This window comes from Pantherophis guttatus, chromosome 16 (genome assembly GCF_059756535.1).
Source record: "Pantherophis guttatus breed Tessera chromosome 16, ASM5975653v1, whole genome shotgun sequence".
Lineage (NCBI taxonomy): Eukaryota > Metazoa > Chordata > Lepidosauria > Squamata > Colubridae > Pantherophis > Pantherophis guttatus.
The window spans coordinates 12,815,878-12,841,710 of NC_142078.1; the positions used below are offsets into that span (position 1 = coordinate 12,815,878).

The 25,833-nt window shown below is 45.0% G+C and overlaps 1 protein-coding gene across 15 annotated transcripts in view; it reads right to left on the reverse strand.

The window, feature by feature from the left end:
• RALGPS1 (Ral GEF with PH domain and SH3 binding motif 1) overlaps positions 1-11,251 on the reverse strand; it is a 142,412-nt gene extending 131,161 nt beyond the window's left edge. For 4 of the 15 annotated variants that reach the window (XM_087879567.1, XM_087879564.1, XM_087879561.1 and 1 more), the window contains exon 1: positions 10,988-11,251. The gene's annotated coding sequence lies outside the window, so the exon portion shown is untranslated. Of the gene's footprint in view, positions 1-996; positions 1,508-10,925 lie in introns of those variants that run through there. The other 11 variants (XM_087879565.1, XM_087879562.1, XM_034416590.2 and 8 more) reach the window with 5 other exon arrangements.
• Positions 11,252-25,833: the final 14,582 nt, after the last annotated feature.

Here is a 25,833-nt window from a genome sequence, read left to right on the forward strand (position 1 = left end):
TAACAATTAATTTACATTTATATTACCCAGTGGGATAGCCTCGTCTATTTCACTACTCTGAATGGCTCTAGGTCCTTTGAAGTATTGATTCCACAAGGAAGAGCTTATATGATCAATATCTCCTTTTATTATTCTAGCTAGGGTAGCACCTGGCGCTTTGAGAATTGCCAACAGTAAGGGATAAGAGGGAGGAGGGAGTTGAAACCACGAACGCTTGCAGTACAGGTAGTCCTCGATTTATGACCACAACCAGGGCCATTTCCGTTGCTAAGTGAGACAATTGTTCAGTGAGTTTTTTTTACGCCCTTTCTGGCCTCAGTAACAGAGTTGGAAGGGACTTTGGAGGTCATCTAGTCCAACCCCCCTCTGCTCACGCAGGAAACCTATACTAGGGATTCAAACCTCCGACCTTTCTTATCGACAAGCTCGGCGTCTTAGTCACTGAGTTAGCAACAGGGTGGTGAAGTGAATCTGGCTTCCCAATCAGGTGGTCACAATAGGAGATTTTGTGCAAACCTAGGACACCGCAACAGGCGTTAAGTACATGCCAGTTGCCCAGCGTCTGAATTTCGATCGCGTGACCGCAACAGTCGCAGGTGTGAAAAGCAGTTGTTAAGCCCCCCTTCTTTTTTCCAGGGCCGTTGCAACTTTGATCGGTCATTAAATGAATGGTTGTACGCTGAGGATCACCTGCACCCTGTTTAACTTAGCAATAGCACTTAGACTTATATACCGCTTCATAGTGCTTTTACAGCCCTCTCTAAGCGGTTTACAGAGTCAGCCTCTTGCCCCCCCAACAATCTGGGTCTTCAAGCTGAACAAGTTCCCTGGAGAAGAAATAAAACTGTTGTGGCACAGAGCTTCTAAATACAATTAAACAACTCTCCTCAATTCCACCGGAGTTTCCAATGAGTACAATTTCTGTCGATTTTAAAGCCAGTTTTAACTCAAGGCAGCCCCCTGACTCAGAGAGAGAGAGAGAGAGAAAAAACTTACCCAAAATCCCTTGGTGATTTCCGAATAAATGAACTCGGCTTGCAAAGGGAGATTATCTCAAATTTCAGCACGGTGGATAATTTAGGGATAATTTTGGCTTGCCGATATTCCCACGAACTACAGATTTCGCAGTCCTAGGATCCATTGTACTCTCTCCTTCTCCTTCCTTCCTTCCTTCCTTCCTTCCTTCCTTCCTTCCTTCCTTCCCCTTCCTTCCTTCCTTCCTTCCTTCCTTCCTTCCTTCCTTCTTTCTTTCTTTCTTTCTTTCTTTCTTTCTTTCTTTCTTTCTTTCTTTCTTTCTTTCTTATGGCCGGGTTTTAGCTTCCTCCTTTTGCACAAGGTAACATTTGCAGGTTGCAAAATTTATCATGTTAAAACATGCCTTTCTATTGGCTCGCTCGGCAGACCGTGAAACTCCGCGCATAGTCCTCGTCGTATTTCACAATATAGAATATTCGTGACATGGAGTCATCGAGGCAGTGTTAGCTTTGCCTGCGCTCCCAAGTCTCCAGAAATACAAAAGGTTGCACAAAATAACTGCCCGTCTCTGCGCTGGGAGTGTTGGTTACTCACTCGTTTTGTTGTGATATTATACGTTATCCTGAAAACACAAATAAGGGACGTTCCCCACCCCCACCCCAGTGGGACTCGAACCGAGTAACTTATCTTCAACCTGGCAGGCAATTTTATTTTACAAATCAAAGGGATGTCGGTATTAACAATTAGGGAGATAAATCGTGACACTGTTCCACTGCCCCGCAACAGGAAGAGTGAAGACAACTAAATTCAGTCAAAAATCTACAACGTTCAGCTTCCCCGCCTTGCTTAAACACCCCTGAAATTTACAACTATTAATACATAATGATGGCCTATAAAATAATGCATCCCCCATTTATAAAACAGGGGCCTTGTCAGCAAACATCAACCATTCTCTCACATAGCAAAGGATACTACGGCAGTGTATGTATATTTCCTTCCTTCCTTCCTACCTCCCTCCCTCTTCTTTCCATTTTTCTTCCTCCCTTCCTTCTTCCTGTTTCCTTCCTCCCTCCCTTCCTCCTCTTCTCATTCTTCCCTCCTCCCTCCCTCTTCTTCTCATTCCTTCCTTCTCTCTTCTTCCCATTCTCCTCCCTCCCTCCCTCTTCTTCCCAGCTCCTTCCTTCATTCCCTCCCTCTTCTTCCCAACTCCTTCCATCCTTCTTCTCTCTTCTTCCTATTCTCTTTCCTTCCCTCCCTCCCTTCTTCCTGTTTCCTTCCTCCCTCCTTTCCTCCCCTTCCATTCTTCCTCCCTTCTACCCATTCCTTCCTTTTCTCTTCCCATTCTCCTTCCTCCCTCCTTCCATCCCTCTCTCTTCTTCCCATTCTTTCCTTTCTTCCTCTCTCTTCTTCCCATCTCCTTCCTTCCTTCCCTCTTCTTCCCATTTTCTTCCTCACTCCCTCTCTTCTGCCTGTTTCCTTCCTCCCTCCTTTCCTTCTTCCCATTCTTCCTCCCTCTCTTCCTCTTCTTTCCATTCTTCCTCCCTCCTTTCCTCTTCTTCCCATTCTTCCTCCCTCCCTCTCTTCTTCCTATTCCTTCCTTCCTCTCTTCTTCCCATCTCCTTCTTCCTTCCCCCCTCTTCTTCCCATTTCCTCCCTCCCTCCCTTCTTCCCATTCCTTCCTTCCTTCTTCTCTCTTCCCATTCTCCTCCCTCCCTCCTTTCCTCCCTCTCTCTTCTTCCCCTTCCTTCCTTCCTTCCTCCCTCTTCTTCCCATCTTCCTTCCTTCCCTTCCTCTTCTTCCCATTTTCCTCCTCCCTCCCTCTTCTTCCTGTTTCCTTCCTTTTCTCCCTCTTCTTCCCATTCTTCCTCCCTCCCTCTCTTCTTCCTATTCCTTCCTTCCTCTCTCTTCTTCCCATCTCCTTCCTTCCTTCCCTCCCTCCCTCTTCTTTCCAGCTCCTTCCTTCCCTTCTCCCTTCTTTCTTCCCTCCTTCCCTCCCGATCTCTTTCCTTCCTCCCATCCATCCATCCCAGGAGACCACATAAATCTTCAACAGCTTCACGCGTACCCACATTTCAAAATGCTAGCTGTGATTATCCGAAGCTCTGCAGCATAACTCCTACTGATGCTATTTTGGGCACCGCAAATAATATACACAAATTCCTAATGATCCTACTCAATGCAGCGACCCTCCACTGCAGACTGCCAGGCATTCAACTTAAAAATAACGCGATTGACAAAACCCTAAATTAAACGCTCCCTTCCAAACTATACTTAGTCAGCCTTTCTTGTCAACAAGCAACTGGAACTAAATGTGTTATCACACCCCGTGCCTCCCATTGCTCGTGTTTTGTTTTGTTTTTTTTAAAATTTGAAATATAAATTTTTATCCCGAACTTGTTCCAAGACGCTTTACAATAATAAGGAAAGAGAGACATTTGGGCGAGCTGAATTCAAGATGTTCTGAATTCTAATTCTGGCATGCTGGAAATTGCATCTTCCATTAAAAATTCATCTGATCGGTCTCTTAAGGATGCGAACAATTAAAGGTCCACCACAAAATCTTCTTTTCCAACGTGCAATCAACACATACACACACACATAAAAATGTAAACCGACACTGTTAAATTCCAGCTGGTACAGTCTATCATTGCAATCGTGTGCTCTGCATTCAATAAAATTTGAATTCTTTCTCTTGCCTTAAAGGGAACACGCCAAAAGATTCCACGATTTTGGTGGTTAAACAAGAGCGATTTGTTAAGTGAGTCGGGCCCAATGTTATGACCCTGCGCTGCGGTCCTTAAGCGAATAACGGGGCTCTTAAAAGTCAATCTAGCTTCCTGCATTGGCTTCATTTGCCGAATGCCGGAAGGCCACAAATTGCAACCGTCACAAACTGATCAGTTTTGCCAAGCGCCCAAACTCTGACCATTTGACTATGGTGGGATGCTACGACGGTTATAAGTATGAGGACCGGTCGTAAATCACTTTATATTTTTCAGCGTCGTCATTTCTAAAAGAACCGTGGTAAGTCAAGGAGGGCCTGGGGTGCACAAAATTAATCACAGAATAACAGTAGTTATTGAAGTAGATGTCTAACGTTGCAAAATGCTCCTCTTAATCAGCCTATATATTTCGGATTTTTTTGAAAGGGCGTGAAAAATATAAGCACGACAAGAGAGATCCCGTACTCTCTTAAGCAAAGAATTCAAGCTGACTCTTTTAAAAGATTGTCAGTCCCCTTAACAAATACCCTGTGTGTGTGTCTGTGTTTTTTTTTTTTTTCTTCTTCGTAAGTTTGTCTCTATGTTGTTCCCAAATTTCTTGCAAACAATAGGTGAAACATAGGTTGCTATTACTCACCGGAATGATACAAAGTTAATGTATCAGTCAAGAGTAGAAAGACAAACATTTTGTTGAGATAACAACAATCCTGCATTGTGCTGACTCACGTTAGAAACCAAATAAGAAAATGCAAATTCATGCTATCCAGTGGATAAAACAAATTTAAAAAACTGACTCAATTGAATAGCCATGAAAATGCAAAAAGATATGAATGATAATAAAGATATTTTTTTTAAAAAAAAACCCTTTCCTTGGGTTAATAGCTCCAAACACAGTTATTATTCCCCTTCATCAGTCTACATTTCTACATGTATATATATATATATATATATAAAAGAAATAAATTAGAACATCAGCTGCGCCCTAGCAACTGATGATGTTACCTAGTTTGGTAATAAAACGTCTGTAAGAAAACCACCAAGCTCAGAGAGCACTAAGAACGCCACAGTCCTCCTTCCTCCTCCTCTTCTTCCACTCCACAAACCACACCGCCTTCTAGCCCTGATGATGTTACCTAGTTGGGTAATGAAACGTCTGCAAGAAAACCACCAAGCTGAGAGAGCAACACAGACTCTACAGAAAGAGAAACCCAGATAAGCAGGGATTAGTACCAGACAAACGATCAAGCAGAAAACAATACCCTAATCAAGGAACTATGAAGGAGGGGAGGGAAAACCCCCACATTCCCAACAGCGGGACAGGGTAAGCCGCTACAGTAATATATAAAATGAGAGCAAACCCCACTCCCTTCTAGCACGGATGATGTTGGGTAGTTGGGTCGTGAAACGTCTGGAAGAAAACCAGCAGCACCAAGGACTCAACCCCAGCCGTGCACTTCCATGCTGCACTGTCTTTTTATATAATAACTAAACCTTATTGGATTTCACGGTGCTTCCGTTTCTTGTCATCTTTAACCCAGGTGTGTTGGGGTGGCACCGTAGAGTAGGGGATGTATAAATTATTAATCAGCTGAAACGAACAATAGGGCGACACCTGTCGTAGGTGAGATTTTTTTTTTTTTTACAGTCATGGAGGGGGAGAGAACTAGAATTGAGCCAAATACGAAATTTTACGCTCCTTAGCTATTTTGACGCAAGTGAGAATAGCCTAAGATGTAGGCCACGGACTGAAATCCGATGTCGCACAAACAGATAACGAGGTGTCCAGAATACGTGACGAAAATATGTAGATTTTGAAAAACGGACACGTGTTATCTGTCACTTTTGGGATTTCACAAAAACAGTGTTTTTTGTTTGTTTTCTTTTGACAAGTTTTATTAGTTTCCCCCACCCCAATACACACCCACATATTTTTTTGAAACAGAGTATTGACCATATCATATCACATCGTATACAATTTATCCTATCCAAGTTTATTTTACTTAATTAGTTTCTGCCAAAGTGTTCTTTTTCCATTATTTGTTAATCCAATCTTAATTTTTCTATTCTTATTTCTTTTCTTTTTTTGAAAGGCGAGGATAAAATTAAAATTGCTGCAAGATTCTATTCTTATTTCTATAAACAGGATCTTCTTTCACCCTCAAATTCTATTTTTTTCCATTCTTAATCGTACACATTCTCCTTTAATTTTTTTTAAATAATTCATTCTTTATCTTAATATATTTAAACAGGTTCGGGGATGCCTTTCTTCCATTTCATCTTTTTTTTGTTTTACAGCAATCTTTCTTCTTTCTCTTCCTCTCCCTCCCTTCTTTTATCCTTTCTACCTTCTTCTTTTTTCCTCCTCTCTTATTCCTTCTCTACTTCCCTTTTCTTTCTCCCCCTTCTCCCTTCATTCCCTCTAACCTTCTCTCCTACTCTTATTTCCCTTTTCTTTCTTCCTCTCCTCTTCCCTTTCTTCTGTTCCTCTCTCTCCTTCTCCCTTCCTTCAATCTCCCTACTTCTTCTACAGAGATGGAGGTTTTTAACTATACAGGAAGCCAATGTGCTCATTGGGATGGACAAGTAATGAGATGTGGCCAACCTGCTTTTCATATATTATGATCTAACTTGTTTACCTGCAACATATTTTATTTTGTATTCTTGCCTTTATTATTCTTACAAAGGAACTTAAGGCAGGGAACCTATCCTATACACCTTCCTCTTCCTGTTTTCCTTACAACCGCCCTGTGAGGTGGGCCGGGCTATGGCACTAGAACTCCCGATCTCCTGGTGATTGGCCCAAAGTCACCACTCCCCCCCCCGCCCCGTCAGCTTTCACGCCTAAGAACTCTCGATCGCCCTCTTTCTGGCCTGGTGCTCAGCTGAACCACTAGACCAAACTTTGAACGGTCACTAAACGAGCTGTCGTAAGTCAAGGACGACCTGTATAGGGGAAATGTATGCAAAACGGTCGCTAAATGAACTTTCGTAAGTCGCGGATTTACCTGAACTCTGTTTTTCCAAGAGAAGAGACACCTTCGCTTCCGTTTTGAGAGTTACGACAGAAGCTACATTGGGAGAGCTTTCCCCAGCGGTGTTTACAAATCCATAAAAATTACATTTTAACATTTATAATCGGCTGACTCCAGGACGCCCCAACCGTCATAAATATGAAGCATCGGAATTTTTATCACGTAGCTATGGGAACGCTGAAATGCTTGTAATTTAATTTAATTATAAGCGTGAAAAGTGGCCGTGGGTCCCTTTTTCCAGTGAGGTTGTAACTTGGAACGGTCGCTAAACAGATCGTTGCAAGTATAGGACTCCCCTGTGCTACGTGTAAACACATGTAAATTTATACAATCCTTTGTAAGGCTAGACTCTGGACTGTCTTGCTGAGTAGGCGGAAGAATGAAAGATAACCGAGGGAAGCAAAATAAATCCTATGGAATATGAATATCTGTTGTGAAAAACCAACTCAGAGTTGGGTGACATCGGTAGGTGTGCAAATCCAGGAAACACACAAACAAGCACAACGACTGCAGAAGCCCACCGAGCCAGAGGGAGCTGGCAACATGCCAGACTGACCCAGACTTTAAACAGAAATCCCGAAAGTCTGCATTACAAACATTGCACACGTACAGAGACAAATTGTTAAATCATCTTGCTAAGCTCCCACCACCCAAAGTCACTTGTAGGAAATAGATGGCTCTATAAATCATAAATGTAAATATATATATATATATGTTTTCTCAGGTTTTCGCGGGTGTTTGTATGTAGGTCTTTGGTTATTCGGGTCTTCTCCCACGTAAAATTGGAAGTGTCTTGGCGACGTTTCGACGAAGTCTCATTCGTCATCTTCAGGCTGGTGTTCTCGGCTTCGTGCTTCTAGGAGCAATGTGATTGCCCAACCATGCCTTGCTCCTAGAAGCACGAAGCCGAGAACACCAGCCTGAAGATGACGAATGAGACTTCGTCGAAACGTCGCCAAGACACTTCCAATTTTACGTGGGAGAAGACCCGAATAACCAAAGACCTACATACATATATACATACATACATACATACATACATACATACATACATATTAAAAAAAAATCCACGTAGGTGAAAGTGACAGGCCCAAAATGGTCCTTAGCGATAAAGATATTCCTTAATTTATGACCACAATCGAGGAAATCTTGCTCCTTAGCGATAGAGCTACTCCTTGACTTATAACCACAATGAGGAAATCTTGCTCCTTAGCAATAGAGCTATTCCTTGACTTACGACCTTGACTTGACCACGATTGAGAAATTCTATTGCTCCTTAGCAATAGAGCTATTCCTTGACTTACAACCAGAATTGAGCGCAACATTTCTATGGCTAAGGGAGACATAGGTTAAGAGAGTTTCATCCCGTCTTCTGACCTTGTTTGCCACGGCCGTTAAGGGAATCACTGCAGACGTTAAGTTAGTCACATAGTTGTTAAGTGAATCAGGCTTCCCCAATTGATGTTACTTGGTCACCAAAGGGGTCAAGTGATCCGGGGGGGGGCCACACACACTGCGACCTTCATAAACATGACTAACTTGCCCAGCATCCAAATTTTGATAATGTGACCGCGGGGAAGAGGCAATGGTCGTAAGTGTGAAAAATGGTCGTAAGTCGCATTTTCAGTGTCATTGTAACTTTGAATGGCCACTAAATGAACTGTTATAAGATGAGGATTCGTTGTAAACCACAAGAGTCTTCCACCGAAGGCTGGTCTCTATGACAGGTGTCATAGACAGGCGCAACAGAAACAAACACAGGAAAGAAGAAGAAAGAAAGAAAGAAGGGAAAAAAGAGGAAGAAGACAGAATATAGAAAAATACCCAACTAAGGAACAGGTGCAGCAGAAATAAACACAGGAAGAGGAGAGGAGGAGGAGAAGGAGGAAGAGGAGGAGGAGAAAGAGGAGAAGAAGAAGAAGAAGAAGAAGAAGAAGAAGAAGAAGAAGAAGAAGAAGAAGAGGAGGAGGAGGAGGAGGAGGAGGAGGAGGAGGAGGAGGAGGAGGAGGAGGAGGGGGAGGAGGGGGAGGAGGGGGAGGAGGGGGAGGAGGAGGAGATAGAATATAGAAAAATACCCAACTAAGGAACAGGTGCAGCAGAAATAAACACAGGAAGAGGAGAAGGAGGAAGAGAAGAAGGAGGAGAAGGAGAAGAGGAGGAGGAGAAGGAGAAGGAAAGGAGAAGGATGAGAAGAAGGAGGAGGAGGAGGAGGAGGAGGAGGAGGAGAAGAGGAGGAGGAGGAGGAGATGATAGAATATAGAAAAATACCCAAATAAGGAACAGGTGCAGCAGAAATAAGCACAGGAAGAGGAAAAGAAGGAGGAGGAGAAGAAGAAGAGGAGTAGGAGGAGGAGAAGGAAAGGAGAAGGAGGAGAAGGAGGAGGAGGAGGAGGAGGAGAAGATAGAATATAGAAAAATACCCAACGAAAGAACAGGTGCAGCAGAAATAAGCACAGGAAGAGGAAAAGAAGAAGAAGGAGGAGGAGGAGGAGGAGGAGAAGAAGGATAGAATATAGAAAAATACAGAAGAACATTAGAATGTACAATAACATTTAGGGCTATTCTGAGCCAACCAGAGTCGTTTGAATGACTCCAGGGGTGACCAATCAAAGCAAACCGAAGGAAACAGCAGTGCCACTTTCTACAGAAGCTTTCAACCAAGCCAAGTGAGAGACCAACACGCCTTGCCCACCCAAACTTTAAACCCAAATCTACAAAGCCTGCCTCGCAAAGATTACACAGGCCCAGGCACAAATAAGAGAGTCCCTAGCGCACCACCCCAGAGTCACTCGGGTAAAATGGGTAGCTAGATGCCTCAACCTTTACAAAAATAAAATGCAAATCAAATCAAAAACCCTGCACGGAAAGGCCACACGTGAACTGGAGAACCTGAAATGCCCCTTAGCAATGAGCGTATGAGCCATCCGCCTAGATGGATGCAACACCCGTAATATTAATAATATTAGCCAAAATAATAACACAACACAAATCATATTAACACAATACAGAAAGGAGAAAAACAAGATGTTGTGGTTCTGAAGCTCTTCTTCACCACAGACACCCCCCCACTTTAAATACCTTTTGTGGCCATGGACCACCAAGACTTGACTCAAGATTTAAATGACAACATTTCAAGCCCTTGAGGAACCCTGTGTGATGACCTCACGGGCGCCCCCCAGGGGTCTGCAGGCCACAGGTGGAGAACCCCTGGAATATAGAATAGCCATCATAGGAAATCATGCCTGTTGTCAGGCCCACCCAGAGATTCTTGGATGAGATGGGTGGCCAACCCAACCCAACCCAACCCAACGCAACCAGGGGTGAAATCCAGCAGGTTCTGACAGGTTCTGGAGAACGGGTAGCGGAAATTTTGAACAGTTCGGAGAACCGGCAAATGCCACCTCTGGCTGGCCCCCGAGTGGGGTGGGAATGGGGATTTGGCAGTATCCTTCCCCTGCCATGCCCACCAAGCCACACTACACCATGCCCACCAAGCCAACGCCCACCGAACCGGTAGAAAAAAAAATTGGATTTCACCACTGAACCCAACCCAACCCAACCCAACCCAACCCAACCCAATACAATCCAACCCAACTCAACCCAATCCAATACAATGCAACCCAACCTAACCCAACCCAACCCAACTCAACCCAATCCAATACAACCCAACCCAACCCAATACAACCCAACCCAACCCAACCCAACCCAACCCAACCCAACGCCCCCCTAGCCCACCAGTGACCGTTTCCCCCCCCCACACCATCCCACACATACCCCCCCCCCACCCAGAAGCCACTCTCCAATCACTCGGGAGGGGGGGGGAAATCATGAAATCCACCAGGGGCGCCCTCCCCCCAGGGATGCCTGAAGAGAAGCCACAGAGACCCACCCCGGGGATGTGGGGGGAGGGGCGTTGGGAAGGTCAGCTCAGCAGGGGAAGGGGATGCCAGGGGTGGGGGAGGGGGTTGCAAAAGAAGGCCGGGGGGGGGAGAGGGGGGAGGAGAGCAGAGACAGACCTGCAACGACACGCCTGCACAGCTGCGTGCAAATAAGGAAAGAGGGGGGGGGAAGAGAAGAGAAGCAACGGCGACAGTGAGGAGGGGCGAGGCCGGGTCTTGCGCGAGGATTGGACCCTCCCCCCACCTGTCAGTCAAGCGCGAGGGAGGGGGGAGGGCGGCGCGCCTGGCTGGCTCACCTGAGGAAGGAAGGGAGGGAGGGGCCGCCGGACCAGGGAAGCCCCCCCTGTCCTCCCCCTACCTGCGCGGGACGGAAAGAGCCGCTTCCCGGCCGCCGCCGCCCCTCACAAGGCCGCCGGTGCTGCTCTCCGGGCTGGGCAGAGAAGCGGCGGCGGCGGCTAAGCTTTCAAGCTACGGCGAGCGCTGACGGCGACGGCGGCGGCGGCGGGCGTTTGAGCGACAGCGCCTCCTCCCCAGTCCCCGCGCGGGCTCGGGCGCCGGCGGCCAATGGCGAGGCGCGGGGGGCGGGCGGAGGCAAATGAAGCCCCGAATGCGCAAGAGAGAGAGAGAGAGAGAGAGAAAAAAAAAAAAACCTTGGGAAACTGCGGGCGGGGGGAGGTGGGGCGGTTGGAATGGAACAGCCCAGCGGCGGCAGCAGCGGCCGTTGGCACGGAGGGAGGGGGCGCGGAGGGCGGAAGGCTCGCCCAGGGGAGGCAGCAGCCGCGCGCCCCGCTTTGCAAATCTTTGCACCGGCCGGGCTTTTGCAACCGGCTTTGGGTTGGGGTCGGGGGGGGGCGAGGGGGTTGGATGGAAGGGGGGCTGCGGTGGTTGCGCAGCTGCTCGGTGGGGTTTTGCGCGCAAAGGCGCAGGCACCCGCGCCCACACCCCCGCGTTGCAAGGTGGGGATGGATTCCCGGGGGTCTCCGGGGAAGAGGAAGGGAAGCAAGCAAGCCAGCAGCCCTGCGAGCGATTATTAGGTGATCCTCTTGAGATGTTGGGAGGTGGGGGACTTGGTGGAAGGTCATCGGGGGAAGGGGGGTCGACGGAGGGAAAGATCTGGGTTCCTGGAGAAGGCCCGGATGGATGGATGGATGGATGGATGGAAGGAAGGAAGGAAGGAAGGAAGGAAGGAAGATACAAGCAAGGAAGGAAAGATGGAGGGCAAGGAAAGGAGGAGAGATGAAGAAAAAGGAAGGAGAGATACACGGGAGGGAGGGAGGAAAGGAAGGAATGGAGAGATACAAGGGAGGGACGGAGGGAAGGAAGGAAGGAAGGAATGGAGAGGAAGGAAGGAGAGATACAAGGGATGAAGGAAGGAGAGATGGAGGGCAAGGAAAGGAGGAGAGATGAAGAAAAAGGAAGGAGAGATACATGGGAGGGAGGGAGGAAAGGAAGGAATGGAGAGATACAAGGGGGGGACGGAGGGAAGGAAGGAAGGAATGGAGAGGAAGGAAGGAGAGATACAAGGGATGAAGGAAGGAGAGATGGAGGGCAAGGAAAGGAGGAGAGATGAAGAGAAAAGAAGGGAGGAGAGATACAAGGCAGGGAGGAAAGGAAGGAAGGAGAGATGGAGAGGAAGGAAGAGATGGAGGGCAAAGAAAGAAGGAGAGATGAAGAGAAAGGAAGGGAGGAGAGATACAAGGCAGGGAGGAAAGGAAGAAAGGAAAGATGGAGAGGAAAGAAGGAAGGAGAGATGGAGAGGAAGGAAGAGATGGAGGGCAAGGAAAGAAGGAGAGATGATGAGAAAGGAAGGAAGGAAGAGGATACAAGGGAGGGAGGAAAGGAAGGAAGGAAAGATGGAGAGGAAAGGAGGAAGGAGAGATACAAGGAAGGAAGGAGAGATGGAGAGGAAGGAAGAGATGGAGGGCAAGGAAAGGAGAGATGAAGAGAAAGGAAGGGAGGAGAGATACAAGGGAGGAAGGAAGGCAATCCACAACAGGCTCAGTGGATTCAGTTACAGTGGTGATGGGGGCACCACTGGAAGACCAAGTTGGGGCAGATCCTTCTGGAGAAGTTCTTCTAGCTACGTGGTTGCAGGAAGACCTGCAGATGACAGGCAGAGGATCCCGGAAAGTGCCAGAAAACACAGACTCTGAAAAGGGCCGATCGGAGAAGGGAGGACGCCTCTGAATGTTGGTGTGGAAGGTGACTCTTAGGGATCCCACGGACAGCAAAAAATAACCAAGGAGCCCGAGACTTCTAAGAAGTCTTAGAACCTCCCCAAAAATATCCCTCCAAGCTTTGCTTGTCAGAAGGTCGCAAAAGGGAACGTTGCAACATGAGGATGCTGCAACGGTCATTAAGTGTGAAAAAAATGCCCATAAATCACTTTTTTTCCAGGCCGGTGTAACTTTGAACAAACCGTTGTAACTTGAGGATTACCTGTACCATTCTGGACCAATGGCTGTCCAGTCTTCTTGAAAACCTCCGGGGATGGAGCACCCCAAAACCCGAAAAACTTACCTGCCCTAGAACAAGCTAAGCACAGGTGCACGTATATATATATATATATATATATATATATATATTTGACATTAGTCAGGATCCCAGAAATTCGAAGAATCCTACAAATGTCAAAATCTTGTACGTTGACTTAAAATGACATGATGGTTGCAAATCAAGCAGATAAAAATTGCAGGCATCTCCTGGGAAAACGGCCAAGATTAGTTATGTGTTAACATCCTGTTCGACTACTTGTCCTGCATCGCATATATTTTCGGCGCACATGACAGACGAGTCTCGAGTTGGTTGGTTTCTCCCGGTATAAACAAACAATATATCCTTCAACGTCGTAAAGCTGCTGCTCTTTGAAACAAAAGGAAGATAGAAAGTGGTCCCTGGTAAAGGATGGAACGACCAAAACCGTGGGGACTGAATATAAAAAGTCTGTTTTATATTACATTGCATTAAACCAAAATAAAATGCGGAGGAATATTTTGTCTAGAATTCATTGGGAATTCCATGTTTACTTCCTGCTCTGGGGCAGGTACACCGCGAAGGAAGCTGCAAACAGGAAATGTGATTAGCAAGAGCAAAGAGTGGTTTAAAGTACAAAATCCTGCGTTTTCTGGTAATTCCCTTCCTACTCATGGAGTAGGGAGAAGGGGAACGAGAGAGAGAGAGAGAGAGAAAAGGATGAATAATAAAAATCAGGAAACTTGGAATTCTCTGGCACTCAATTTCAATGCCCTCAATTCCGTCGTTTATTTATTTGTATTGTGCCTTATTTTTTTTGCAAATAACTCGAGGGGGTGAAAATATCCTCTTATTTCCCCCCTACAAGAACAACCCTGCGAGGTGGTTCGGCTGGCCCAAAGTACACCCAGCTGGCTTTCACGGCGAGGGCAGAACTAGAATTCCCAGTCTCCCTTTTTTTTTTCTAGCCTGGTACCTTAACCACCAGGCCAATTTCAAGTTCGCTCCGATTCGTAATCTCCGTTTCCGCTTCGGTGAGGAGCTGCTTTCTACGCCACAGAGCGTAGAAAGAGCAGATACCTAATAAAAATGGCCACGGGTAGCAATTTAAACCGAAGAGGAAAACGTGATCGTAATGGAATGGAATATTAGCCGGTTGCAATTCTTATCTTCAACCTTTAATCCATGTGATAAAGATGCAGAGCTTCCAAGAAAATCAGGTGGAAGGACTTTTTCTTTCCAGGCCAAGGGAGAGAGAGAGAGAGAGGGAGGGAGGGAGGGAGGGAGGGAGAAAGAATCGCATCGACTTTAATGAGTCAACTCTTTAAAGCAGCCACGTGTTGAGTTTTTTTTCAGACTCCCGCAGAAGCCTGCAAAGAGGGACTGTTTTCATTATTAAGACAGCTTTTTCATCTTCTTGCTTATCTCAGTCTCAGTCATGGCTGTCGGTGAAGCATTTAGAGTCTCAAATGCTTTATATATACTCTTAGAACTAAACCCGACTGAACTTGTTAGAAAACAAACTCCTTATTAGTAACTGTCCCCATTTTAGCAACAACACTACAGTTTTCTTCTTGTGCAGCGAGAACAGCGATATGAGATCAGTGACACTTATTTCAGGAACTCTTTTAACACCTAAAAATGGTGCCTTTTTAGTGTGTGTGTATATATATATACACATACTAATATATATATATATATATATTTGTTTTCTCAGGTTTTCGCGGGTGTTTGTATGTAGGTCTTTGGTTATTCGGGTCTTCTCCCACGTAAAATTGGAAGTGTCTTGGTGACGTTTCGACGAAGTCTCATTCGTCATCTTCAGGCTGGTGTTCTCAGCTTCGTGCTTCCAGGAGCATTTAGACAATAGGAAAAGGCTCAAAAACAACAAAACTTTTGCCAAACATCGTGGCAAGATAATCAGCGAGGCTTTCGAAGCACAAATATAATTGCATTGATTTTGAGAGGTCTAGCAGCCTTGTTCTGGAAGGGCTCGGAGCAAGGGTGAAATCCAGCAGGTTCTGACAGGTTCTGAAGAACCGGTAGCGGAAATTTTGAGACAGTTTGGAGAACCGGCAAATACCATCTCTGGCTGGCCCCAGAGTGTGGTGGGAATGGAGATTTTGCAATATCCTTACCCCAGGAGTGGGGAGGGAATGGGGATTTTGCAATATCCTTACCCCAGGAGTGGGGAGGGAATGGAGATTTCGCAGTATCCTTCCCCTGCCACGCCCAAGATTAAGTGAATCTTGACTTTGACGGTCAGGTGGTCGCAAAAGGGAATCATGTGACCCCAGGACACTTGCAACCGTCATAAACATGAATCGGCATCTGGGATTTTGATCCTCTGACTATGGGGACGCTGCCATGGTCGTAAGTGCGAGGAACGGTCCCAAGTTATATTTTTTTTTAGTGCTGTTGTCGCTTCGAACGGGGTCACTAAACGAGCTGTTGTAAGTCAAGGACTACCTGCAGTTTGCTTGAGCAATGATTGGAAGAGATGGGTCTTCTCGGGGACACGTCTGTGGTTTATAAAATCTTACATTGGCATTTACAGCTGATGTCACCTTGGACACCTGGGGACACCTGTCATCTCTGGAAGCAGCCAGAAGGAACGCTTAATGCCTTCCATCAATCATAGCTAGTGAATAGGTAATGGCCATCCTTTTTTCCCCATAAAACGAGTGCTTGGGTATTTTGAGAAAGAAATATGAGCGTTTTAGCTGTGTGATTCACCTCCATGACACCCTGGGGTGAAAAATAGCTTTTGAGAGAGAGAGGCAGAGAGAGAGAGAGAGGGAAGGAGGGGGACAGGGATAGGAAGGGAAAAGGAGAGGGAAAGAGGGAGGAAAGGAGAGAAAAAGGGAGAGGAATAAGGACAGAGGAAGAGGGAAAGGGAGGAATAGGGAGAGAGGAGAGGAAGAGAGAGTGGGAAAGGGAAGGAAAGGAACAGGGAGGGAGAGAGGAAGAGGAGAAGGAGAGGGAGAAGGAAAGGGAGGGAGGGTGGGAGAGAGCGAGAGAGGGAGAGGGAGAAAGAAAAGGAGTGGGGGAGGAAGAGGGGAGAGGGAGAGAGGGAGAAGGAAAGGGAGGGAGGGTGGGAGAGGAAGAGGGAGAGGGAAAAGGAAAGGGAGAGTGGGAGAGCAAGAGGAAGAGGGGAAAGGGAGAGGGGGAAAGGAAAGGGAGGGAGAGAGGGAGGGTGGGAGAGGAAGAGGGAGAGAGGAAGAGGGGAGAGGGAGAGAGAGAGGGAGAAGGAAAGGGAGGGAAGAAATATCTCCTGCATATTCCTCTGTTATTGTAAAGGGAGTAGGGAGGGGAAACTAAATGAAATCGCACAGGGCATCTTTGTATATTAACAAATGCAGACAAAGGACCATCGTGCCCGAACAATGCATGTTTTTCAGAAGCTTAGAAAAAGCTTTTTTTCCCCTTTCTTTCTTTTTTTCTTTTTTTTGGCAGATGACGGCTACAAAAACCATTTGCAACCCACACCCTATGAGGTTGTTGCCATGTGAAATTCCCTGCAATTAGGTTGAAGGGGGAGCAAAGAAAAAATAATGGTAGATTTCTCTACTCCCTCTAGTGGTCCATGAGAAAAAAAAATGAACAAATAAAATAAATTTTCCCATCCACAGATTCTTCTTTTTGGGGAAAGTTATTTGGCTTGGTGGTCAGGCTCAAATATCAGACATATTCAGGGGCAATTAAAATGTAAAGGAAAATAATTAAAATAATTCAAGTTTTTTTGCGATGAGCGAATGAGCTTGCGATTGATTTATTTGGAAATAAATTTCTGTTTTGTTCCCCAAAACAAGTACCTGTTGGTTACCTTTCTTATAATGTACATATAGGTAGTCCTTGACTGACAACCGTTCATTTAGTGACCTTTTCAAAGTTACGACGGCACTGAAAAAAGTGACTTACGATCGATTTTCACACTTAACGACGCTTGGCAACTGACTCATATTTATGACGTCTGGGGGGGTCACGTGATCCCCTTTTGAGACCTTTTATCAAGCAAACTCAACGGGGGATGTCAGATTCACTTAACAACCGTGTTAACTAAATGATCAACTGCAGTGATTCACAACTGCGGCAAGACAGGTTGTAAAGTGGGGCAAAACTCGCTTAACAATGTCTCACTTGAAACAACCGAAAGTGTGGGCTCAATGGCAGTTGTAAATCGAGGGGGGGTACCTGCGTTTAAGTAATAGATTACACATATAATTAATTCAGGGTTTAGATTTTCTTGCCGATAAATACTGAATTAATTTTGGACGGAGAATATAATCTGTATTGGAGTTGCATTCTTTCACCTGCCACAGGTAGAGACGTATTTCAAAGTTAAGGCTTCAAATTTGTTTTAATTTCGCAGCTGCAGAACAGGAATACGTTTCATCACCTCGCTTCCCGGTGGAACAAAATTAATTTTAGGAAGAGCTCGCAACACATTTCTAGCAAGTAAGACTCTGTGTAAGCACCGAGCAGGAATGTTTGCTTACAGGTTGAAGTCTACCTGTCTCAGTATCCCTGGGTGAAGTTCACCTCCGTTTTTGAACAGGCCCTTCCACCGTTTCCTGCAAGGGGGGGACACAATGTCCTTCTTGTGCAATGGGGAGTTCGCAAGGTGGGCACGAGGTCTGAAATGAGGCAACCGGATAAAACATCCTGCGTCCGGTGCTACATGAAGGGGAAGGAGAAAGAAAGAAAGAAAGAAAGAGAGAGGGGGGGAGGGAGAGAAAGAGGGAGGGAGGGAGAAAGAAAGAAAGAAAGGGAGGGAGGGAAGGAGGGAGAAAGAAAGAGAGGGAGAGAGAAAGAAAGAGGGAGGGAAAGGGAGAGAGAGAGGGAGGGAGAGAAAGAAAGGGAGGGAAGGAGGGAGGGAGGGAGAGAGAAAGAGGGAGGGAGAGAGAAAGAAAGAGGAAGGGAGAGAAAGAGGGAGGGAGAAAAAGAAAAAGAAAAGAGGGAGGGAGAAAGAAAGAAAGAAAGGGTGGGAGAGAGAAAGAAAGAGGGAGAAAGAAGGAGGGAGGGAGGGAGAGAAAAAAGGGTAGGAGGGAGAGAAAGAAAAAAGAAAGGAGGGAGGGAGAGAAAGAAAGAAAGAGAGGGTGGGAGAGAGAAAGAAAGGGAGGGAGGGAGGGAGGGAGGGAGGGAGGAAGAAAAAGAGGGTGGGAGAGAGAGAGGGAGGGAGGGAGAGAAAGAGGGAGAAAGAAACAGGAGAGGGAGGGAGGGAGAGAAAGAAAGAAAAAGAGGGAAGGAGAGGAGAGAGAGAAAGAAAGGGAGGGAGGAAGAGAGAGAGAGAAAGAAAGGCAGGGAGGGAGGGAGGAGGGGAGAGGGAGGGGAGAGGAGAAGAAGGGAAGAATTAGGAAGGAGGAGAACAAAAGAGTTCTCAATTATCAATATCTGGAACATTTTTTTTTTTATCCTGAAAAAGGTATTCTAATCCTTTTAGAGGATTTTAGTACCTCTTTTCCAGACTGGAATCCCGTTGGAGATAAAAAGTTGTGGTTTGAACACCTCAGGATGGGAAAAGCGAAGGCAGCGGCTTAAACTCAAAATTTGCACCCGGCAGACCCAACCAACCTCCAGTGTCCTCCCTCTTACGGGAACCCCAGAGAAATTAACTAAACCACCACCTTAAAAAACAGGAAGGGCAAGCTAGGACACGATTCGGCATGTAAGTCATCTCTGAGCCCGGTAGGCTCATTGATTTCAATCAACGGCACATCAACGCACTGCCTGAATGTTTATCCAGGTTGTTGGAGGAGAAGAAAAAAAAAAAAAGGAATAGATTAGGTCGTGCCTTGTCATCACCTGCGCAAAGGAAAAAGAAAAGAAGCATTTTCTCCGGGCAAAATAAAAAATAAAATAAAATTATGCTTTGTGAGACTTCTGCGCCCTCTTTTAGGCAGATTAATACCATATACGTATAATGGAAAAAAGTCGCATTTTGTAAGGTTTGGGGAATTCAAAAAAAAATTGTTTCTAAGTTATAGGTTACATTTTAAAATCAATTCAGTGTCGGCGAACCTTTTCAGCACCGAGTGCCAAAACGGGAGAGCACATGCATCTGCTCTTTTTCGTCCTCCCCAGGCTCGAGAGGCTTTCCTGGAGCCTGCAGAGGGTGAAAACGGACTCCCACACCCCTCAGGAGGCCCTCTGGAGGCCAAAAAACACCATCCCAGAGCCTCCACGCGAGCCCTGTGCTTACCTGGCATCCAAAACGGGCCGCGTGGAGACTCCTGGGAGGGGAGGGGCGGCATGGGCGGGGCCAGCCAAAAATCAGCTGGTTGGCGCATGGCCATGCAACAGCTCACCCTAGTTTTATATATGTTTTTTAAATGCATTGTAAGCCGCCTTGAGTCTTCGGAGAAAGGCGGCATACAAGTTGAACAAACAAATAAATAAATAAATATCCACAGATATGGCTCCACGTGACACATGTGCCATAGGTTCACCATCATGGATATATTTTATTTATTTATTTATTTATTTATTATTTATTGAATTTCTATACCGCCCTACTCCCGAAGGACTCAGGGCGGTGAACAGCCATGGAATAAAACACATACATATACTAAATTTAAAATCGAATAAAATGAATTAAATAAATTTGGCTGAATTAATACCCATAATTTAAAATACCCATATTTTAAAACACATTAAAATTTCTGTTTCTTAATAGTTTTTAACTTCTATATGTATTTGTATTTATTATGGCTGTTCACCGCCCTGAGTCCTTCGGGAGTAGGGCGGTATACAAATATGAAAAATAAATAAATAAAATAAATAAAATTTAAAATTTGCACTTAAAAGGGAGAGATTTAATATCTGGCCCATTTATCCAATTAAGTGCATCATTTGTTAGTTGGAGAAAAGTCTGCTTTTCCTCCGGTGTAAGTTTTCAACTAGCAGCTAAATCAAACTAAACGATCACTCCACGATTCATCTTAGGCATTGCCTTTAAACTGGTTTACGAACAAGCCAAGGTTGATTAAGTGAACCACTGTTTAAGCCAGCCCTTTCCTTGGTGTTCCTTTGATCAGTTCAGCTGCAAATCCGTGTTTTGTTTTGTTTTTTCTCCCTAAAGCTGAGCCTTTGAGGTTGGGGAAGTTTGCTTTGTGCCCTTGGCCTCGAGTTCATCTCTTTGAACAAGCCGGGATAAAGAATGTGAGTGAAATACACACAACACGGGTTTGTTCAACTCTCGGCTGGGAGAGAGCTAGGCCCGCCGTGATGGACTTTTGAAAATCCTCACCCTTTAAAAAGAGCTTGCTTTGTAAGGCCTTTTATTTAGTGACTTAAGACCTTTTTCCCCCTTTTTGCAAATCGAGAAAAAGCCAGCAGGGTTTCTTAGCTAGTGGTGAATGACCTCAGAAATATGAGCGAGTGGCGGCGGGGTTAAACGGATCATGTTCCGAAGACACCGGAGGAGGCGTCCTTAAAATGCCAAGCCCATGCTTGAGATAATTCTGAATTGAATTTTGCTTGGTCCATATGAGCTGTTTCTCTACGGGTTATGAGCACTGGGTGATCTGAACGCAGAACTGCCAAATGACAATACAGCTGACCTCAAGTGACCACCGTCTCCCTCTCTCTCTCTCTCTCTCTCTCTGTGTGTGTGTGTGTGTGTGTGTGTGTGTGTTCCCACTCTGGGAATGGTCCCCAAGAGGTTTCAAGAGGCAACTGTACTTCATTTTTCTCCGAAGACGTTTCGCTTCTCATCCGAGAAGCTTCTTCAGTTCTGACTGGATGGTGGTGGGGAATGGAAGGATTTATACTCCTTGCAGACAGCATCGTTGAGGCCACTTGGAGGTCTGTCTGTGTCCTTACTTTTAGATAAACCTCCAAAGTCAGGGGTGAAATGCTACCAGTTTGGGCCGGTTTGCCTGAACCGGTAGTAAAAAAAAAATGCTACAGGTTTGCCGAACCGGTAGTAAAAAAATGTAAAAATAAAGTTCCGACGATCAGCTGAGCGACACGCGATCATCAGAACTTTTTTTTTTTTTTTTGCATTTAAAGCTTTAAAAAGTTAAAAAAGTTCCCACAATTGCACGTCGCTCAGCTAATTGTTGGAACTTTTTTTTTTTAGTTTTTAAGCATTTTTTAACTACCGGTTTGGGTGGATAGTAAAAAAAATGCTTTAAAAAAGTAAAAAAATAAAAAAGGCTCGGATGATCGTGCGGCACAGCTGTGATCGTCCAAGCCTTTTTTTTTCTTTTTTAAAGCATTTTTTTACTACCTATTTATTATTAAATAAATGCTTTTAAAAGGTAAAAAATAGGTTCCCAAGATCACAGCTGTGCCGCGCGATCGTCAGAACTTTTTTAAAAAACTTTTTAAAAGCATTTTTTTTTACTACCTATTCGCCCGAACTGGCATATGCGGCCAGCGAAACCGATAGCAAACCGGTTCAAATTTCACCACTGGTCCAAGTGACCTCAACGACTCTCTAAAAAGAATGCAAATGACCAACTGTCTGCAAGGAATATCAATCCTTCCATTCCCCACCATCCAGTCAGAGCTGAAGAAGCTTCTCGGATGAGAAGCGAAACGTCTTCAGAGAAAAACCCAGAAAGTCCAGTTGCCTCTTGGAAAAAAAAATCATCTTTGGGGACAGCCAGAGCCTGGATGATGGAGAATCTCCATCGACCACTTGGGAACGAGTGCCTCAAACTGAATTCTTAAGGCCCATGAACACAGCTTCACCACACACCCAAGTTGTATTTATAAACCGCATGCTAACCCCAAACCAAGCCACATCGCGGTTTATAAATAAATAGATAGATAGATAGATAGATAGATAGATAGATAGATAGATAGATGGAGATAGAGGGGACACCATAATATGAGCTCGGGGTGATTTTAACCAAGCAGGGTGTGGTGACAGACGCCCAGCGACATGGCATCTCTCGAAAAATAAATCCAAACTTGGAGACAGCGTATGTGCTTCAAAAGCATTTTAATTTATAAACGGCAATTCCCATCGACTTTTATTTATACCATAAAAAGGCAATTTACAAGCAAGGAAACAAACGAACAAACAAACAAAAAAAAATCCATTGGAACAAAATAAAGCAGCACTGAAATATTCATGTCACAAAAATGGGGGGGGGGGGGAAGAAAAGAACCAACCAACCAACCAAAAAAAAAAAAAGAAAGAAAACACCAAAAACGAAAAAAAAAACAAAAACCATCTGAGTATAAGAGTAAAATATCATTTGAATAAATATTCTAAAATATCTCATGCTATAAAATAATCCTTAATGGCAAGTTTAGTTGCTTTAAGAGCATTCCGTTTCATTTACTTCACGTCATCGATGAAGTGTGTGGAGTTTGTGAGGTTACCGGTTTAATATTGCAAAATATTGACACTGAGGTAAGTCATTCAAAGCATTCAACTATGGATGAGGACATCAAAAGCGAGAGGCTCTTGATAGGAAGTTACTTAAAAATGCCATTTGCCAATGCACTGACATCATGCAAATCTCTTGCGAGTTACTTGTCTGAGCCAAAGAGGAGTGAACAAGTGATATATATATATATATTTTGCAAAGTTCAAAAGAGATCTTGACTTTCCACGTGGAGACCTGGTTAGAAGGCATGTTCTAGAACAGAGAAAGTCAGACTGCGCGACATGGTTATAGCTAATGGGGCGAGTTGCAAAGTAATCTGGTAACTCCCTTCGTCTGGCCTGCAAAAGATTTAGAGCACGCAAACGGCAGAGGAGAAAGAAGGTTGGAAAATATAGAGCCATATTTCTAGATCAGGGGTATCAAACTCAAGGCCCGGGGGTCAGATCTGGTCCGCGGGGTGCTTAGATCTGGCCGCTCTGGAAACAGCGAAGAACCAGCCTGCAGTCCCTCTGCCAACTGAAACAGAGCTCGGGAGGGCCGCACGCAGTTGGCAGAGGGTTGCAGGAGGCCGTCGTGGCAGGAAACGGAGTTTGGGAGTCCGTTTTCACTGCAGAGTGCTCGGGCCGCCATAGGCGCCGACACGAGTGACTTCAAACTTGTCCCTGCCTCCGTGGGCACACGCCCTCCAAAGTCAAACACAACCCTGATGCGGCCTTCAATGAAATACAGCAGTGTTGGCGAACCTTTTTGGCAGCAAGTGCCGAAACGGGAGCATGTGTGTGTGTGCGTGCATGCGCCCACATGTGCCACAAACCGGAGGAGCAGCTGCCCGGAGCACCTGGAGGAGCAACGGATGACAGCTCGTGTGCCCGGAGATATGGCTCTGCGTGCCACTTCCGGCACACATGCCATAGGTTCGCCGTCACGCAAATAGAGTTTGATACCCCTGTTCTAGATCATGGGGCGTCCAACCTTGGCAAATTGCCGCCCGGTGAATTCTGGGAGTTGGAAGTCCATCGGTTTTTAACGTTGCCAAGATTGGTCACCTCTGTCTTAGATTGGTAACGGTTGAGTCTGAAGAACTGGCAGATGCTCATCGCGTTTAAGGGGGAAAAGCTGAAGTCTGATGATCTGTTCCAGAACGTGCCCTCAGGTGTCAGCAAAGAGGGCATCTCACTGCCCTGAGAAAGGAAAGGGCAGGAAAGATGCAGAAAGCAATTGTAAATTCATTGGGTTTGGCACAGCTGACAATCTGAGAAAAGGACAGTTCTAAAAACGCTCAAACTACTGCCCAGCTTCTTCCAGAACCGTTTCGAAATTCTAACAATATACCCAACAAGGCTACCGTATCTTCGAAACAACCAGATAGCTGCAGGTAATCCTTGACTTACAACCATTCGTTTAGTGACCGTTTGGAAGTTACAATGGTACCGAAAAAAAGGTGAATGGTCCTCCCGCTTACGACCGCCGTTAACACCTCCAGGGTCGTGGGATTAAAATTCAGGCGCTAGGCAACCAGTATGAATTTGTATGACGGTTGCCCCGCTTCGAGAATGGGGCGTGTCACGTGATCGCCAGTTGTGACCTTCCCAGCTGGCTTCTGACCAGCCGAGTCAATGGGGAAAGCTGGATCTGCTTAATGACTGTGCATTTCACTTTTAACAACCGGGGCAAGAAAATTGGGAGCAGATCACTGCACCGCCATTTCCCCTCAGCGACAGAAATTCTGCCTCCAATTGCGGTCCGTAAATCAAGGACTACCTCTAATGGCGTATCTCCTCCAAGTCTTGTGTGAACTTGCATAATTCCACTTTCGCGTGAAGACATTTGAATTCTCTGCCGAGCGATTTCATGAAATGATGATTGCTGAACATTCTGAATGACTTCACTGAACTTTGGGGTTCAGTTGCCGAGCCTTCTCCGGGCTCCTTACAGTTCATGAACTAATATAGATTCATATATATATCTATATATATCTATATATATATTTATTTATATTTATATAAAGGATTTACACGATTCCCAAATACTTTAAAATATATAAAAAATTTAATAAATAACCCTGACCAGTCTTAAAAGCACCATTCCAGGGTAGAATTCCCCTTAGAAAATAGATTAGGTGTTGCATATTTGAGTCCCTTTTTTGCGGTGGCTTCAATGTGAAACCCCTTCCGATAAACGACAAAAAAAAAAAAAAAGAAGTCACAGTAAACTTAACGTATATTTCAAATAAGAGATATCCGCCGAAAGATAAAGCTCAAACACACCCTCGTTTCCCCACCCACCCCCAGCCCTTGATCTAAAAGAAAAGAAATCCTGCGGCCTTCCTATATGGTAGAGCTCAGAACAACTGCTTCAGATAACACAATTCTATTTAAGAACAGAAGGAAAAAATCTCCTTGATGTCTTCCATTTATCCTGCGAGTTTGTAAGGGACTTGAGAAAAAAAAAAAAAAAATCAGTTCAGGCTGAACAAGCGTGCATACCAAGAGAAGGCCGAGATAAAATCTTCACTCTCTGTCCTTGATAACCTTCAGCCTTCTCCAACCTTATGTTGGACTTCAATTTCCCTGCTTCCCAGCCAACCGAGTAGAAGCTTGGTGGGGACGATGGGAATTTTTACACCCAACGAATCTGAGCACTTGGGTAAATACCTGGTACGACTGGTTGGTTCTTTCTCAGTCCCACTTCGGAATGGAGCAGGGGAGCAGAGGTCCAGGATGAACCGTGGTTTAAGAGGTGAGGTGTGGTTAACCTGATCTCACTTTTGGCCAGGATTTCCAAGTTAATTTCTCCTGTGAAACATGCGTGCGATATATATGAAAAGGTGAAGACTATTGCAATTCCCTAAATCTCCTTGTCTTGCGGCAAATTTTCTAAAACTATCCTTCCTGTCACTAGAAAGCATTCATTCTTGAATACAGAACCAATTGTGAGGTGTTCTGTTGCTTTTAAAAAAAAAAAAAAACCCACTTATTTACAAAGCTTTCCCCACCCCCAACACACCTTAGTTTATTTACAAGCTCAATAGAAATTATATGGAAGAGTTAAACTGGTTAGGGAAAAAAAAAAATTCAGTTGCTATTTAAAACCACAAACATTAGCAAAAGTATAAAAATTCGTTTTCACAGTATGTAAATAGGTTAAAACATATAAACAAAGGACATTGTCACTATTTTATTTTTCACATTGTCTACGTAGCTTAAAAAGGTAGATTAAAGAGACTCAAATTATGAACCAATTTTCTGTGATTTCACATATCGAAACCCCAAGTTCCATATAGCTGTCTCGCTGACATCCTTAATTCCTGCGTTATTAGCAATGAAGTGAACTTGCAATTCTGGATTAATTTAAACACTGTCAAGTCAGCAGTACAACTTGGCTC